This window comes from Equus asinus, chromosome 22 (genome assembly GCF_041296235.1).
Source record: "Equus asinus isolate D_3611 breed Donkey chromosome 22, EquAss-T2T_v2, whole genome shotgun sequence".
Classification (NCBI taxonomy): domain Eukaryota; kingdom Metazoa; phylum Chordata; class Mammalia; order Perissodactyla; family Equidae; genus Equus; species Equus asinus.
In genome coordinates this window covers 60,951,957-60,967,365 of record NC_091811.1, presented here as the reverse complement: position 1 = coordinate 60,967,365, position 15,409 = coordinate 60,951,957, and the positions used below count along the sequence as shown (strand labels likewise).

At 37.3% G+C, this 15,409-nt stretch overlaps 1 protein-coding gene across 12 annotated transcripts in view; it reads right to left on the bottom strand.

Annotated features, from left to right (window-relative positions):
- Nucleotides 1–15,409, bottom strand: part of SLC16A7 (solute carrier family 16 member 7) — a 266,294-nt gene that overhangs the window by 98,924 nt on the left and 151,961 nt on the right. For 10 of the 12 annotated variants that reach the window (XM_070495154.1, XM_044755626.2, XM_070495156.1 and 7 more), the window contains one exon: nucleotides 6,259–6,355. The exons of 1 other annotated variant lie outside the window; for it this stretch is intronic. The gene's annotated coding sequence lies outside the window, so the exon portion shown is untranslated. Of the gene's footprint in view, nucleotides 1–6,258; nucleotides 6,356–6,565; nucleotides 6,657–15,409 lie in introns of all 12 variants that reach the window. One more of the 12 variants, XM_070495151.1, reaches the window with a different exon arrangement.

Genomic DNA, 15,409 nt, shown 5'->3' with positions numbered 1-15,409 from the left:
AAGTTATTTTGAATGAAAGTATAAAACCTTCAAATGCTGAGGCCATGGAATATAAATAAGAAAAGTAGAATGGCTATTATCAAAAAGACTAGAGATAACAAATGCTTGCAAGGATGTGGAGAAAAGGGAACCCTTGTGCACTGTTGGTGGGAATGCAAATTGGTACAGCCACTATAGAAAACAGTATAAGGTTCCTCAAAAAATTAAAAATAGGGGCTTGCCTGGTGGCATGGTGGTTAAGTTCGGCACGCTCCACTTCGGTGGCCCAGGGTTCACGGGTTCGGATCTCAGACACAGACCTATACCACTTGTCAGCCACACTGTGGCAGTGATCCACATACAAAACAGAGGAATACTGTCATAAATGTTAGCTCAGGCCAATCTTCTTCACAAAAAAAAAAAAAATTAAAGCTAGAACTACCATCTGATCCAGCAATCCCACTTCTGGATATTTATCCACAAGAATTGAAATCAGGATCTTGAAGAGATATCTGCACTCCCATGTTTATTGCAGCATTTTTCACAACAGCCAAGACATGGAAACAACCTAAGTGTTCACTGATGAATGAATGGATAAAGAAAATGTGATCTATATATACATTTATCTATGTGATCTATATAATAATATATACGAATATTATTCGGCCATAAAAAAGATTGAAATTCTGTATTTTGTGACATCATGGATGGACCTTGAGGGCATCACGCTGAGTGAAATAAGTCAGACAGAGAAAGACAAATATGATACGATCTCATGTCCATGTGGAATCTAAAAATATCAAACTCACAGAAACAGAGAGTAGACCGGACGTTTCCAGGGGCTGAGGGGTGAGGGAAACGGGGAGATGTTGGTCAAAGGGTACAAACTTCCAGTTATAAGGTGAATAAGTTCCAGGATCTAAGGCACAGCCTGGTGACTATACCTGGTATCATATACCTGGAAGTTCCTAAGAGAGCAGAGCTTTAATGTTCTCACCATAACAACAACAACAAAATGGTAATGATGTGAAGTGATGGACGTGATAACCTTATTGTGACAATAATTTCAGACTATATATGTGTATCAAATCATCACACTGTACACCTTAAACTAACACAATGTCATATAGCAACTATATCCCAATAAAGCTGGGGGGTAAAAAGAAAAGTAACAGGAAGCCATATGGCAAAGGCAGCTTATGGAAGTCATAACCATGTCCCAGGACTTGATAGAAGTTCTGTGGAGCCAATTGTTTGATTCCTCTCTGGTTTCCCTGACTGGATTCGACTTTCTTAGTGTCCTCATCAGCAGCGGACAGAGTACATGGGCTTTCTTTGCCTTTGTCTGGCCCTGCGACAGGCCCCAGCCTCCTCCCTAGGCTTCACCCCGTGGGGAACCAGCTATTTCCCACAACGGTGTAGCATGACTCCTCTGTCTTTCTTCACTCTCTTCTAGAAGTTCTTTAAAAAAAAAAGAATTTGAGTTAGTGTTGGAAAGCTTGGGTTCGGACCTACACTCTACTCCTTACCTTGGACTAATTACCAAATGTCTCTAAGTCTCAGCTTCCCACCTACCTACCGGCTTCATATTTCCTCAGGGAGACACTTCTGGTAAAACAACACTTCAGTCTGTTCCACATCCGATTGCAGAATGTGGAAGGAAAAAACCTAAGCAAGCTCAGTACCTACATCTCTGGCCTCCCTTTTCCACATGTGCCTTGTTACAGAGGAGGTGGATTCTGGGTTGGTCTGTACCATGTGACAATTTTGCTCGGTCAGGTTCTGCTCCTACAAAAGGAAAGACTAAGTTTTGGAGACAAGTTCAAATTAGAACAGTTCAGCATCAGTTTTAAGAACTAAGTCAATGGGTCGAAGGCACTAGCTGAATCTATTTTTTTCCTTGTGTTAATTAATCAACTTAACCAACATTTAGTGAGCAGCTTACATACAAAGCTATTATGTCATGAATAGCAGAGATGCCAGGATAAATAAGACAGTTCTCTTTTCTCAAACAGTCACTCTTGCATGATGAAAGATGAATTCATATATTGTTAACAAGCCAGAATTAGTAAAGCCAAAATAGAGATATAAAGTATTATTAGAGTTGTATACTGGAGAATGGTATATAATTTAACTCATCACTACATGCATTGACATATACTATAGGTAAGGGCCAAAATCATAAAACTACCTACTTGAGGCATCTGCCATAACATCACAAAGCTGTTAAGAAATATTAGCACTTGATTAAAGGCCAATATCAGAGAAACATTCCCCTGTATCTGAAAGCAGTATACTCATTATCAACTAGGTTTTCCATGACACATTAGCAAATGTGATTGATTTGCTCATAACAGGAGCTCTCAATTCATTATTTATGGACCATAATTTGAATGGAGAGGATTAAAAATTTAATTTAAAAATTTTCCTAAGTTTAGGACTGCCAAAAATATATAAATCTGGCCAATTCAGCCTGAAAGAGAAAGCCTAATTATTTAGTCATCAGCATTGACTTCAACCCACAGGATCCACAGTCTGTGTAAAGGAAATGAGGACACAGCTAGTGAATTAGTGGAATTTTATTTTATTTTATTTTATTTTTGCTGAGGAAGATTTGCCCTGAGCTAACATCCATGCCAATCTTCCTCTATTTTTCAGTATGTGGGCTGCCAGCACATCATGGCCACTAACAGAATGGTGTATGTTTATGCCTGGGAACCGAACCTGGGCCGGGAAAGTGAAGCATGCCGAACTCAACCACTAGGCCACCAGGGCTGGCCCCAGTTAGTGGAATTTTTAACAGGGAGAAGATTGCTGGGCAGCTCAGCTTACCTACCTTACTAATTTTTCAGTGTGGTTTCAAGGTGGAAAGGCATATAGAGGTAAAGATGACATGACAAGGTATTTGGTATGTAATTTATTTGAAATCTTCCACCAATTCATCCCAGTGAGATTTTGTTCAAATAATTTATCTTTTTTTTTGGTACCCTTCTGTCTTACTGGATTCAAGTTAAAGCACAAGCAAGAAAGAGTGATATCTTTCGTGGGTTCAGTGTTCAAAAGTTAGTGAGGCCAGACAAGATCTCTATATTTCCATATAGTTAAATGCGTTGCAGAAAGCACCCCCTAATTTTCTGTGACTTTTAGCTGTATCCAGGCAAATGAGATGCCAATTAGTGAAGCGTGGGAGGCGTGCGGTTGTGAAATAGAAGTTGAAGGCATTGACTAACAGGCATCACTAGGATGCCAGATGTATTTGGGGAAAAACAGAAACCTCATTTAACTAAAAACACACAATGTGATTATTGGTGTCTGTTTCTAAACCACACACTCAATAGGCCTGTGATTATAGTTTTTTAAGTATCCAATGGCTAGAGAAAACCTAGGAAATCAAAAAAACAGGCACAGACAAGCTATTCCATAAGAGCAATGCACAATTAAAATCTATATAAGAAATCACAGTATGCCGCCACTGGCCTTCGTGTGTGCGTGGCTAGACAGAGTAGACAGATCTTACCTTCCTGCCTAACTCTACTACTAGAATCTACGCTATTTTAGGGATCACTGGTGCTTCCCCACTGCACGGGGCAGCCTTGAACAGACATCATTCATCCATCGGCGTTGGGAGGTGGGTAACACATGTTGACTGAATTAATTAATATATTGTGCCTTGGATATAGCTACTGCAGCCAAGTCTGAAAGGTTGATCAAATACACGCTTGTACCAGGCCTAAAGAAAACCCACTACACCACTGCCCGACACGGAGAATGCGGCATTGACAGAAGCACCAATTTCCATCCATCGGCTTCAGAGGCTGCTCTCTTAGAAGAATGTCTGAAAATTCAACATTCAGACTAGGTTTTTCTCACTTGCAAAGTACTTTTTTTTATCTAGGACTTCTTTTTATAGGGTGCTGCCTATTTTTCCTAGTACCAAGAAATTTGCAGGCTTAAATAGTGACATGAAAACAAACCTAAAGACTCACAATATAAGACACCTAAAATAGACAAATTAAAGTGAATTATTATAGAATATGCAAAATGTGCTCTATCTACAGATTTGTGATAATGAGAGCAGACAAGAAAGAGAGTTATTTCAAAGTACAAGAAATTTTTAAAATTACATTAAATAACAGATTATGAAACTGACAGAATTTAGTGGCATTAAAACGACTCTACCCCAGAGGCATTCACCCCAAAGTTTTGGACACTCTCTTGTCTATATGTGAAAAAAAGACTATGAGTCTAGAGAATATAGTATTTATGGAATAAAAGTAACAATAATAACAATAGCTAATACTGATACAGCCCCTACCTACTATGTGCTAGGTACTGTTCTAAGTACTTATTATAAATTGACACAGTTACTTCTCACAGCAGCCCTAAGAAGAAGATGCTTTTTGCTGTCCCATTTCAAATATGAAAAAACTGATGCTCGAGCAGAATATTATTAGGAAGAATCAGAGCCAGGATTTGAATTCATATGCTCAGGATCTATAGTCTGTGCTCTTACTACTAAGGAACAGGCAGGCACAAGCCTGTTCCCACAGTAAACCACCGATCCAAAAGGAACCATATGACATACTACGCCCACCTCAACAATCATACACTTAGTGAGGGACAAAATTAAAAAAACAAAGGGGCAACTACCCCCATGATTGACCTAATGTCACCCCAGCATAAACCACTCTACTTTCAAACTTCCCCTAATCTCACAGTGTCAGGCTGTATTAGTTTTCTATTGTTGTTATAAGAAAACTACCACAAACTCTCTTATCTTATAGTTCCAGAGGTCAGAAGTCTCACTGGGCTAAAATTAAGGTGTCAGTAGGAGGCCAAGGGGAGAATCTGTTTCTTTGCCTTTTCCAGCTTCTAAAAGTCACCCACATTCCTTGGCTTGTGGCTGCATTCCTCCATCTTCAAACCATCAAGGTCAGGCTGAGTCCCTTCCATGCTGCCAGCTTTCTTTCATTTAGCAGGTCCCTGGTGATTACATTGGGCCCAAGCACACAATCAAGGATAATGGCAAGGTCATCTGATTAGCAACCTTAATTCTCCCTCACCAAGTAACATAACACATTCATGGGGTGCAGGGATTAGGAAGTGAGAAGTCACTCTTCTGCCTACCACATGGACATACCAAGATTAGTTCATGAACTTGAGGTACAAGACAGAATATACCCATACAGTTGGTCTAGGAATCGTTCATGACAAACGGGATAGAACTTTGTAAATTTATCACACTACTCTTATAATACAGTTAAAATATGCAACAACCCAACTGCAAAAAAGGAAATTTGACTAATTAGATACAGTTTCTGAAAAGAGCAAGGACTGGTTATGAGAACCTCTGATCTCAACTTTTCTCTCTCACAAGTTCTGCAGTCTCACGCAAGACACTGACAGGGCTGAGCATCACTGTTCTCATCTACACAGTGGGGGTAATAACTCCTGACCTGCTTCATACTGGGATTGTATAGAGAATCAAATTAGGTTAAATCACAAGTCTGGAAACTGTAAGCAATAAAGCCCCATACAAATCAACTATGAATACAAGAAATCTCAGTATGATCACTTTTTAATTTTTTTTTAAAGATTGGCAACAGTTGGGTTGCCAATCTTCTTTTTTTTTTCTCTCCTCCCCAAAGTCCCCCAGTACATAGTTCCATATTCTAGTTGTGAGTGTCTCTGGTTGTGCTATGTGGGACGCCACAACGTGGACTAATGAGCGGTGCCATGTCCGCGCCCAGGATCCGAACTGGAGAAACCCTGGGCTGCCAAAGCAGAGCGCGTGAACTTAACCACTCGGCCACGGCGCTGGCCCTTCAATATGATCACTTTTATTCAAAATATAGTTATTTTTTAAAAAGAGTTCCAATGACAAAGATAAATAAGTATATACATACAGCCTCCACATCTATCTTACCAGCATTCATATTAATAATAAGTTACTAACAATATACTTCTATTATTATTATTGAAATTTATCAGGTATTCCCTTTATAATATACTTTTGATGAAGGAAGGGTTTATATTTAGCTCTATTTTATATACAGAGAAACTGAAGTTTAATCTGTAGACCAAGATCCCACAGAACATGGAATCACAGGGGTAAACGCCAAAAGTGCCAACTTTAACATCCATTCTATTTTAGAAAACGGACTGAAACACCAGCCAAACCAATATTTCCATTCACATTAAGACCCACCAGTTCCACAAACAGCGTGACCTGGAAGAACCAGACAGAAGCAAACCTTCTTACACACGGAGGGTACTCACAAAGCAGCTCTACTGCACAGAGTCCTAGAGTCCTTTGGTTTCCAAGATGCTTGTGTCTAAGTTTTCACAGAAAAACACCACATCTTAAGACCGACTCCTAGAAGAATCAAAGAATAGAGTAACCATTTAAATATGGAGATGCATTTTTTTAAAAAAATGAAAAAAGTATCCAGCTGCATCTGTGCAAGACTTAATAGCACGTGGCTTTCTATTGCACCAGCTGAAATTGCTGTTCGCCTTCTCTAAATCGCCAAGGTTTTATTTAAAGGTCCCCTTTAGATGCGGACAGATTATTTAGTTAACTTACTTCGTATCACTACTAGCCATCTATCAGAACTATGGTGCCTGGCTTTACATTTTCTGTCCTAAGTCGTATTTCCCAAAGTGCAGAAGAGTTCCTGCAAAAACGTCAAAGAGATTCACTTCAGTCCAATGTATTTGGGATTTCAAAACAACAACATGTTCTTAACTTTTGGGAGACTTTTCCCTCCACTTTTCGTAGGATAATGTATACGTGTATGTGTGTGTAGATTAAGCAATAACTTGAAATTTTTACATAAATACATTAAAACACTATTACATTAAGTTTATTAAGAAAAAAATTGAAGCATATGTCTAAAGTCTCCTAATAAATCAGAAATACTTTAAAAAGATCATCAAAATTTTGATTATCAATTCTTGTATGTTCTTTGATTATATGACCCTTTAAACAAGCTTTTGACTTTAATTCTCTTACCTGAAAAAAAAGAGGGTATGTAGTATTTAACTCAAAATTATGACCATTAAATTAAGTCAGTTAACCTTTGTAGAACGCTAGCCCAGTGCTTGGCAACAACATAATAACAACAATAAGAACAAATATTATTAATAATTGGTACTTGAGACAGGAAAATATTAGTTTATATAGACAAATAAATATTAGATCCGTGCTGATTCCAACTTGAAAAATATGAGACTTGAGAATACAAGTCCTGATATTTGTCTTATTATTAAACCAATATTATTAATCAGCTTTCAGATATGATCCAGAAAAGTCAAACTGTTTTACAGTAGCACAGTGTAGTGCAAAGATTATTTAAATATATTTCACAGAAGCAAAGACTCACAAGAGACAATAGAGGTAATACAAGGTCATTTAGCTAGCACTTGCCACGTTACCTGATTTGACAGGAGAACCTTGACATTGTAACAGTCTAAAGCAGGAGAAACTCTACACTGGCAGTCAGTCTGCTTACTGTGTAAGTTCCAAGACTATAATAAGCAGACTGTGTACATATAATTGTCGTATTTAGTAAATATCACACGAAAACTTATCAATTCTATATGCAGACAACATCCTCGTAGCGATCATTAAATTCATTTGAATTTAGAATCAATTTTAAAACATATTTTACAGAATTACTGGTATTATTGTAACACAATAAAGTAAAACTGATACAATAAAGTTAACATGTTTAAAGACATAACATCTTACTACAATTAATTTTCTTTCTTGCTTCAGTGACTACCACTGAAAAATGTAATTTTCAATTCATTTCATTTATAGATATGATGATATATTGGTATTATCTCCTACAGTCACTTCTTTCTGCATAATTGCATTCCTGACTCCATGCCTAAAAAGCAATATTGCTCATATTTTGACTCTCACATGAGATAGAATAATGTTATTAATATTTGAGAATGATGAGATAAGGAAGTTTTTAAAATTTTCTTTGTATCTCAACTGTAAACTTATTTTAACAATGTGAGTTTAGAAATTCACTGCTTTTATTCTAGAACATTAGAATATCAGACAATTTTAATTTACAGTATTCTCCCATGCAAAAATAGGGCAGCAAAAGTTTTTCATTTGCTTTAATACATATCTTTATTTATTTTTTTAACAGAAGCAAAAACAGACCTTAAAAGGTAGGCATTTGTGGACTGATATGTAAAAAATAAGGACTAATTTGATAGTTACATGATCATGTCAGTTACATAAAGATTTTTTTTAAAAGAGAGGTAGTTAAAATGAAATAAAATGTTTTCTATTTGTATTGGCATGCCTTTTGACCTCCTAAGTAACCTTAACCTGGTGTGAAAGTTAGTCTACATGACCTTGTGAAGCATGCATGTGTAAGTCATAGATTAGTTTTACAAAGACTTTTACATATTGAAAAAACAAATTGTTTTATAATTCCTTAATATAAACCCAATACCAAAAGCTTAGGCTATACCTCTAGAGAGGTCCAAAAGCTAAGAGAGAGCCCTCCATCCCTTATACTGAAAACCAACACAAATAAGAGGAAGCAAAGAAAAAGGACACTCTAAGCCCCTGGAAGACAATATTAATCTCCAATCTCTTATCCAATGATCAGGCAGGAAAAAATATGATATTTTTAATTGTGTAATTTCAGAGGCCATTATTTAGGTGATTTAAAAGGCCATACTTTTTTAGAAAAAAAAAAAGCAGCAATTTCAATATTGCTATTTGAATACTCTGTGGTGTCATAAAGTTCCATGTCTGCTGTATGCTCATCTCATAATTAATCGACTTAAGACTTTTAGTTGCAACTAAAATGCACGACCCAGAGTTCATGATCTTTTCTAACTCATGAAAAAATTTAATTAAGACATAAATAAAATATATTTTTGCAAAGGTGTTTATTAAAGGGGCTCAGGATGTAGAGGAGGAAAATATAGTATTTATGTTTACACACGATTGGCTATTACCTAGAGTGATAAAAATGAAAACTTCTATCAGCTGAAATAGGTAATTTTATTGATATATGTGATCAAATGGACAAAAAAGCCCTCCAAAAATTAGGAACTGCTCTAGAAACCACAGTAAAGCTAAAAGGAATGTTTAGGACTATGTAAATCTACACTCGAATTTCCAGGAGAAACAGTATATAATCTCTTCTCTTAGGAGAGAAGAGTTTTCCCTTTAACTTAGAATCATCGAGTCATGTTTGCGGAAATTCAGTCTTCATTAGGGCTTAAGAAAAAGTTCCTTCAATAGATTATTCATTAATAACTCCATCATAATTCCTTACTTTATGATAATAGCTAGCATTAGTAACAAAGCCAAAAATAACCGAGAACCTATCTATTATTTTCTTTTAAATCTCCTTCTCCTTTCCTTTTCTCACGAGCCCAGAAAACGTGTTTGTTTTGGAAGCAAACGACAAACTCTACAAAAGGAGAACTTAAAGTGAGTGATTAATGATCAAGGCAAAAATGTAAAACCACATCAGCTGATGAGTGGCTGACTGACCCCAGGTTGAAGAATGTGAGGGCATTACGGCAAAGCTGAAAAAGAACATTCCTTTTGCTGTTAAGTGACAGGCACGCGACACCACATCATACTCTGAGATATCCAAAAACAAATCCACTGTTCTAAGTTTACACAACCACCAAAGGTGATCTTTGAAAGTCACAGGAGACAGACTGTCCAGAGCCTTGTTACATACAACTGCAGAAACACTACTTACAGCCACTGCATAGAGCCATTGTCATGGCCTTCTTTAAGAAATTCCATTGCACTCCTTAATGAGTAACATAGCCTAAAATCTCTGAACATGGCCAATAAAGTTACATGAGTGGAATCTAAGTAAATGACGTTCACCATCTTAGAATGAAGAGAAAGTGAGTACACACCAGGACAAAAACTTCTGATTGCAGAACTTTTAAGAAAAATATTGAATGCACTAATCATGTTCACACATCTTTGCGATGGAGACATAAATCATGTGCCCTTCTAAGAGAGGAAGTCAAAGATGAGAGAAAATCCATCATGTTAAAAACAAACATAATTCTTAATATTGTATTGAAAATTAACTAGGAAGAGGGACAAAGCCAAAACACATGTCAAAAGCATGCCTTAATGAGCTTGTCTTGCTGATGCGTCACCATGCTTAGTTTAGCATGTTTCCATGATGCAGGTGGGGGTGACGGTGAGGGGCTTGCATGGGGAAATGTGAAAAGAGCCAAACAGATAGGAGCTTCTATTAGCTGCCATCTCCCCTATACCGAAATTTACATTTATCTTTTATGCTACAAAGCAAATTGTACCTCAGAGCCAGTAGCAATATTATTTTTACAGATGAGTAAGGTGGACAAACACGGTGTGGCACTCTTAAGAATGTGCCTTAAAGACCTCCATCTAGAGGGGGTGTAATTGACCAAAGGTCCAAGCTGATGAGGCCCAGAAGTCCACTGCTGGATTTGCAGAGTCCATGCTTCCCACCAGCTGCTCCCAGCCCACACCTGAGCACAGCAGGGACACCAGAGTAGACCATTCCTGGGATATTTGGGACTCCTCTGACCACGGATTTTGGCCCGGGGACTCCCAGATAGCCTTGCCTGTCATATGTTGGATATTTGATAGTTATCTTTGGGGAAAATAAAACATCGTTGTTACTGAGTTGTCAAAGCCCAGGTTGCTGCATAAACATCAAAAATTGAACTCAGTGTGAAACTTAGTTTTAAGATGATTTTCAGCTTCCTAATGTAATTCCAGGGAGCTGAACTACAGCAAGTGGGTTAGAAAACTACAGAGAGGTAGATTTTTGTTCAATACAAATACAACCCCTGATAGTCAGAGGTATCTAATAGTTAAATGGGATGCTGCAATCCACTCAACTACTCTTTGATAATACTAACATCCCCATTTTATAGAACAGGAAACCCTAGGCTTGCAGAAGCCAAGTTCTCAGGGTTATACAATTTTAGGAGTGGGAGCCAAGATTCCAAACGCAATCTTGCTCGGCCTTTTCACAACGACCACCCAGTTAGAAGACATATCTTTCATGAGAAGACGCTGAACGCTTGTACTGGCCATCGATGGGTGGTTGGACTATGCGATATGTAAAAACACTTCAGTGCTAAACTTTGATGAATCTTATAAGAAAATTCACTTGATGTGTCCTATCTTTTTCATTTTATATAGGCCACATTTCTTTTTCATACATCATGGAACAAGTAAATCTACAAACCTAACTTGTATTTCTTAATTTCTGTTACAGTTATCAAAGCACTCAGATAAGACTATGTTGTTTTCTTTAAATATGGCAATGGAAATTAATATCATTAAGCAGGAATCTGTCCTAATAATCAAAAGATGATGATATATAAATCCTAAACGCTAAATATTAAATCAATACAGTATAACACTTTGAACAAGTGAAAAATTAGAAAAAATGTCTATGAAATATGTACTAATATCATTTAGGATTTTTTAAGTAAAATATTATTAGGCAAGGTCACAAAACCAGAGGTATAAATGCAGTTATTTCATCCAAATCTTATACTGAACTGACCAACAAGGTACGTGCATCAGTTCAACACCTACAGAACTTTGGACAGCGCCCCCTCACTTAGCTCAAACATTAACGTGGGTGAAGTCAGGTCATGGACTATTTGGAATCAAAATAGCAAAACACCTTTAAACCCAAGCTCCATTTACAAATTTGAAGCCATCAAATTCCACTGATGCCTCTTGTCTCTATCACTCTAAAGCCCTAAATAAACTGTTTCCTCTTTCTCAATCTCATACTCACACAGCTATGTGATTTTCCCTTTGGTTCCTACTCTCCACCCTACCACACCCCTCTTGATGTCCTTCCCAACATTTTCCACTGTATCCTCTGGAGCTCCATTTTTTTTTTTTTTTTAATAAACAAACGTCCTTACTGCTGACCTAGACATTGTGTGGTCTCCACATCCTTTTCTCCTTGCAGGCCTGATTTACATGCAGTCCTCGTGAATGCACGCTAATTCCATATCAGGTCCAGAACAGAGGCTCAGTACAATCCTAGTTCCACTGTGTCTTTCATATCATTACTTTTTCAACTCATGCAAAGAAATCTTTCTTCATTTAAGTTCATTTCATCAAGCTATATCACCCTGAACACTGGGACTTATTAGCTTTTAGGTCATTTCTTCAAAATCCATTTCTCTTCACTCCAAAGTCTCACCATTATCAATATTCAAAGTCAGTAGCCATGAACTGCAATCAATAACCTCACCAGAGAATTCATGACCTCTACTTCCATTCTCATTCCCGTAAGCCACTTCCAACTGGAACCTCATGGCCACTCTGAATGCTCTACCGTTAGAGTCTTAAAGACCGATATTCTACTTCCCAATTACAGCTTCTTATCTTTTACATAACCTTAAAAATGTTATTTCCATGAATCCTGTTCTGGAATTTCCTCAAAATTTTCTACTCCCTTGACACATCTTCTCCCAAACTATTAGCCCTTCTGTAAACTCAGTTTCTATTCTGCTCAGCTGCAATGTTGGTCTTCATTCAAATGCAAGTTCTGCTTTTTACTGGTAAATATCTTAGGAAAATTACTTAACTGTATCCTTCATTTGTTTTTTAAAAATGAGAAGAATAATTACAGCTCACAGGAAAGAAGGGAAACGTGATAATGTATATAATGTACTAAGTACAATTCCTAGCACGTTACAAATAATAAATATTATCATCACCTATAATCACCAACATTCTCAAGTTGCTCACACCTTTGTTTTCCTGCAACAAGGAACCTGACACTTGGAGTGGACCATGTAATTATAGGACTGAGTAGAACTTTAAAAAAATGATTAACTATACAGATTGATGCCACTATACATTCATAGATTTGAATTTTAGCAGGACCCTCAATGCCTCTGCAGTAAGATTTTCTCATACTTCTTGTTATCTTCTTCTCCTTTCCACTATAGTTGTAAACACTGTCCCCTCTCCTCGAGTTCCTTAACCATCCTCAGTCATCACCTGTGGTTGACCTGGCTTCTTATTCACAGAGAAATCAAAGCCACCAGACCAGGCACGAAGTCTCACGTTGTCTTTGTTCTTTCCTGTACACATTACTGTATCTCTAGTAGTCCTTTTCCTGATCACCAAACAGGCCCTCACCTGATATGCGACTTCTTCTTGACCTTTGATGGTTTTGCCATCTGATCTGACCCCTTTCCCCTTCATTCTCATTACTGTCACTTCTTCTCTTGCACTATATGTTCTAAGGACACTGAAGTAGTTTCAGTTTTCAGTTCATTCCACGCTATTTCATATCTTTGTGTCTTTACTGCCTTAGTAAGTGTCAATGCCTATCAAGAAACCCTCTTCTCACTTTCCTATTAGGAAAGCTCCTATTTATTTCTCAAGACCCAACTTGAGAATTCCTCCTCTGTGAGTGGTGCACAAGAAAGACATTAGGAGAGGATGATGAGAAGTCCTGACAGGATAAGGAACTGCAAGAAAAGTGGTAACAGGGAAGCCACATAATATCTAGAGATGATGGACTATAATGAGTTTCAATTATGATATCAGATTTCTTGCTTAACGTCTATTTATCACATATATTTATTCTTACTTCATGTCAGGCATTTCAACTGTCCCTTGACAGCTAAGAAATAGAGTTTTAAGCCTTTCAGATTTGCAGATAAATTTGCAGATAATTACAAAAATATCTCCAACTGTTGGGAAATTGCCAATTTCTGTCTGTTTATGAAGAGTTTTGAAGGGAGAGGGAGGAAAGAGAAGTCAAGCTTCAACACACATTTGCTGGTGAGAAAATTCAAATAAAATAAACAGAGATCATTGGCTTTAATTTTTCTGCAATTTTCACAAATTCCTTAAGTAAGGTACCTATAATATGATTATAACACATGCCTAAAGCAACTTCTGAAACTGAAATTTAAGGTTTTATCACCGTTGAACTGCAATAAATCCAGGGTGTATGTTGTTATCAACATCTGGCAAAATTTCACATTGTTTGCACTTTGGGAGGGTTGTTTGATTGTTTTATTTGGCCATCCAGCTTTATTAAGTGCTAAATGACATAAGTTCTCCTGTTTTACTGCAATTTAGATTTTATGCCAAATGTTAGCAATATACGAAGCCAAATATTCCCACTGATCGAATACTCCTTCAATATTTCCACTACAAAATCTCCCGCACGCTCAGAGTTGTGGCAGGACACATACTGCTCTCTAAAGGGCAGTGCAATGATCACCTCCACGGATACTGATGCTCTTTTGTGAACAGATGTTCATTGAGATAGTTTCAAGGTCACCTTGCAAAACTGAAATACAGATGTGACATTTGGTAAATTTTCAAAACCTGTTGGTGTAACACCACAATTTTCTTCAATTCACCAAAATTCCCTTTGTGCTCTGAAAAGGCTGCTGGAAGGCCAACGTTTTCAAGCTGTTTAGCTTGATTACACTGGTGTGGTACCACTTATCTAACGCTATTTTAAGCACCTTCCCTTCTTGGGTTACAGTAAACTGTATTGTAAATCTAATTATATTTGCCCACAGGAACGTGAGGACATGGGAACTCTCTCTGTAATCTACTTAATAAAAGGCACTATATTTTTCTTCATAGCATTTATCAAAACTATTATACAGCTATTTATGTCTAATGCCTTTCTCTTCCTCTATAAATTTCAAAAGAGCATGTGGATGTCCTGTATATGCAGTATATACCACAGTGCCTAGAGGGCCAATAAATGTTTGATGGATGAATGAATGAATGAGTGACCGTGTAAAAGATAACTAAGTTTTATACATTTATGCTTGCCACTTTAAACTCATGCTTAAAACGTATACATATTTTGAGACTCGTTGGCACATAATACAGTGTTGTATAACAAAGCACAAACTTTCAATTCAATTGGAATGGATTTCATGCCAGATCTGGTATTAATAGTTGTGTGATCAAAGACAAGTGGACTGAACTCTCTAACCCTCTGTTTTCGCATCTGTAAAATGTGAACAATTGCAATGGATTAAGTCTTGAAGATAATGAATGGATAAAGAAGATGTGGTGTGTGTATATATATATATAATGGAATCTACTCAGCCATAAGAAAGACGAAATCTTGCCATGTACTACAACATTGATGGACCTTAAGGGCATTATGCTAAGTGAAATAAGTCAGATGGAGAAAGTCAAATACCATATGATCTCACTCACATGTGTAAAATGAAAACAGCACCGACAGCAAACACATAGATATAGAGAATAGACTGGTGGTTACCAGAAGGGAGGAGGGGAGGGAGGAGGGCGAAAGGGGTAAAAGGGCACAAGTGTACGGTGACAGATGGTAATTAGTCTTTGGGTGGTGAACACGATTTAGTCTACACAAAAATCGAA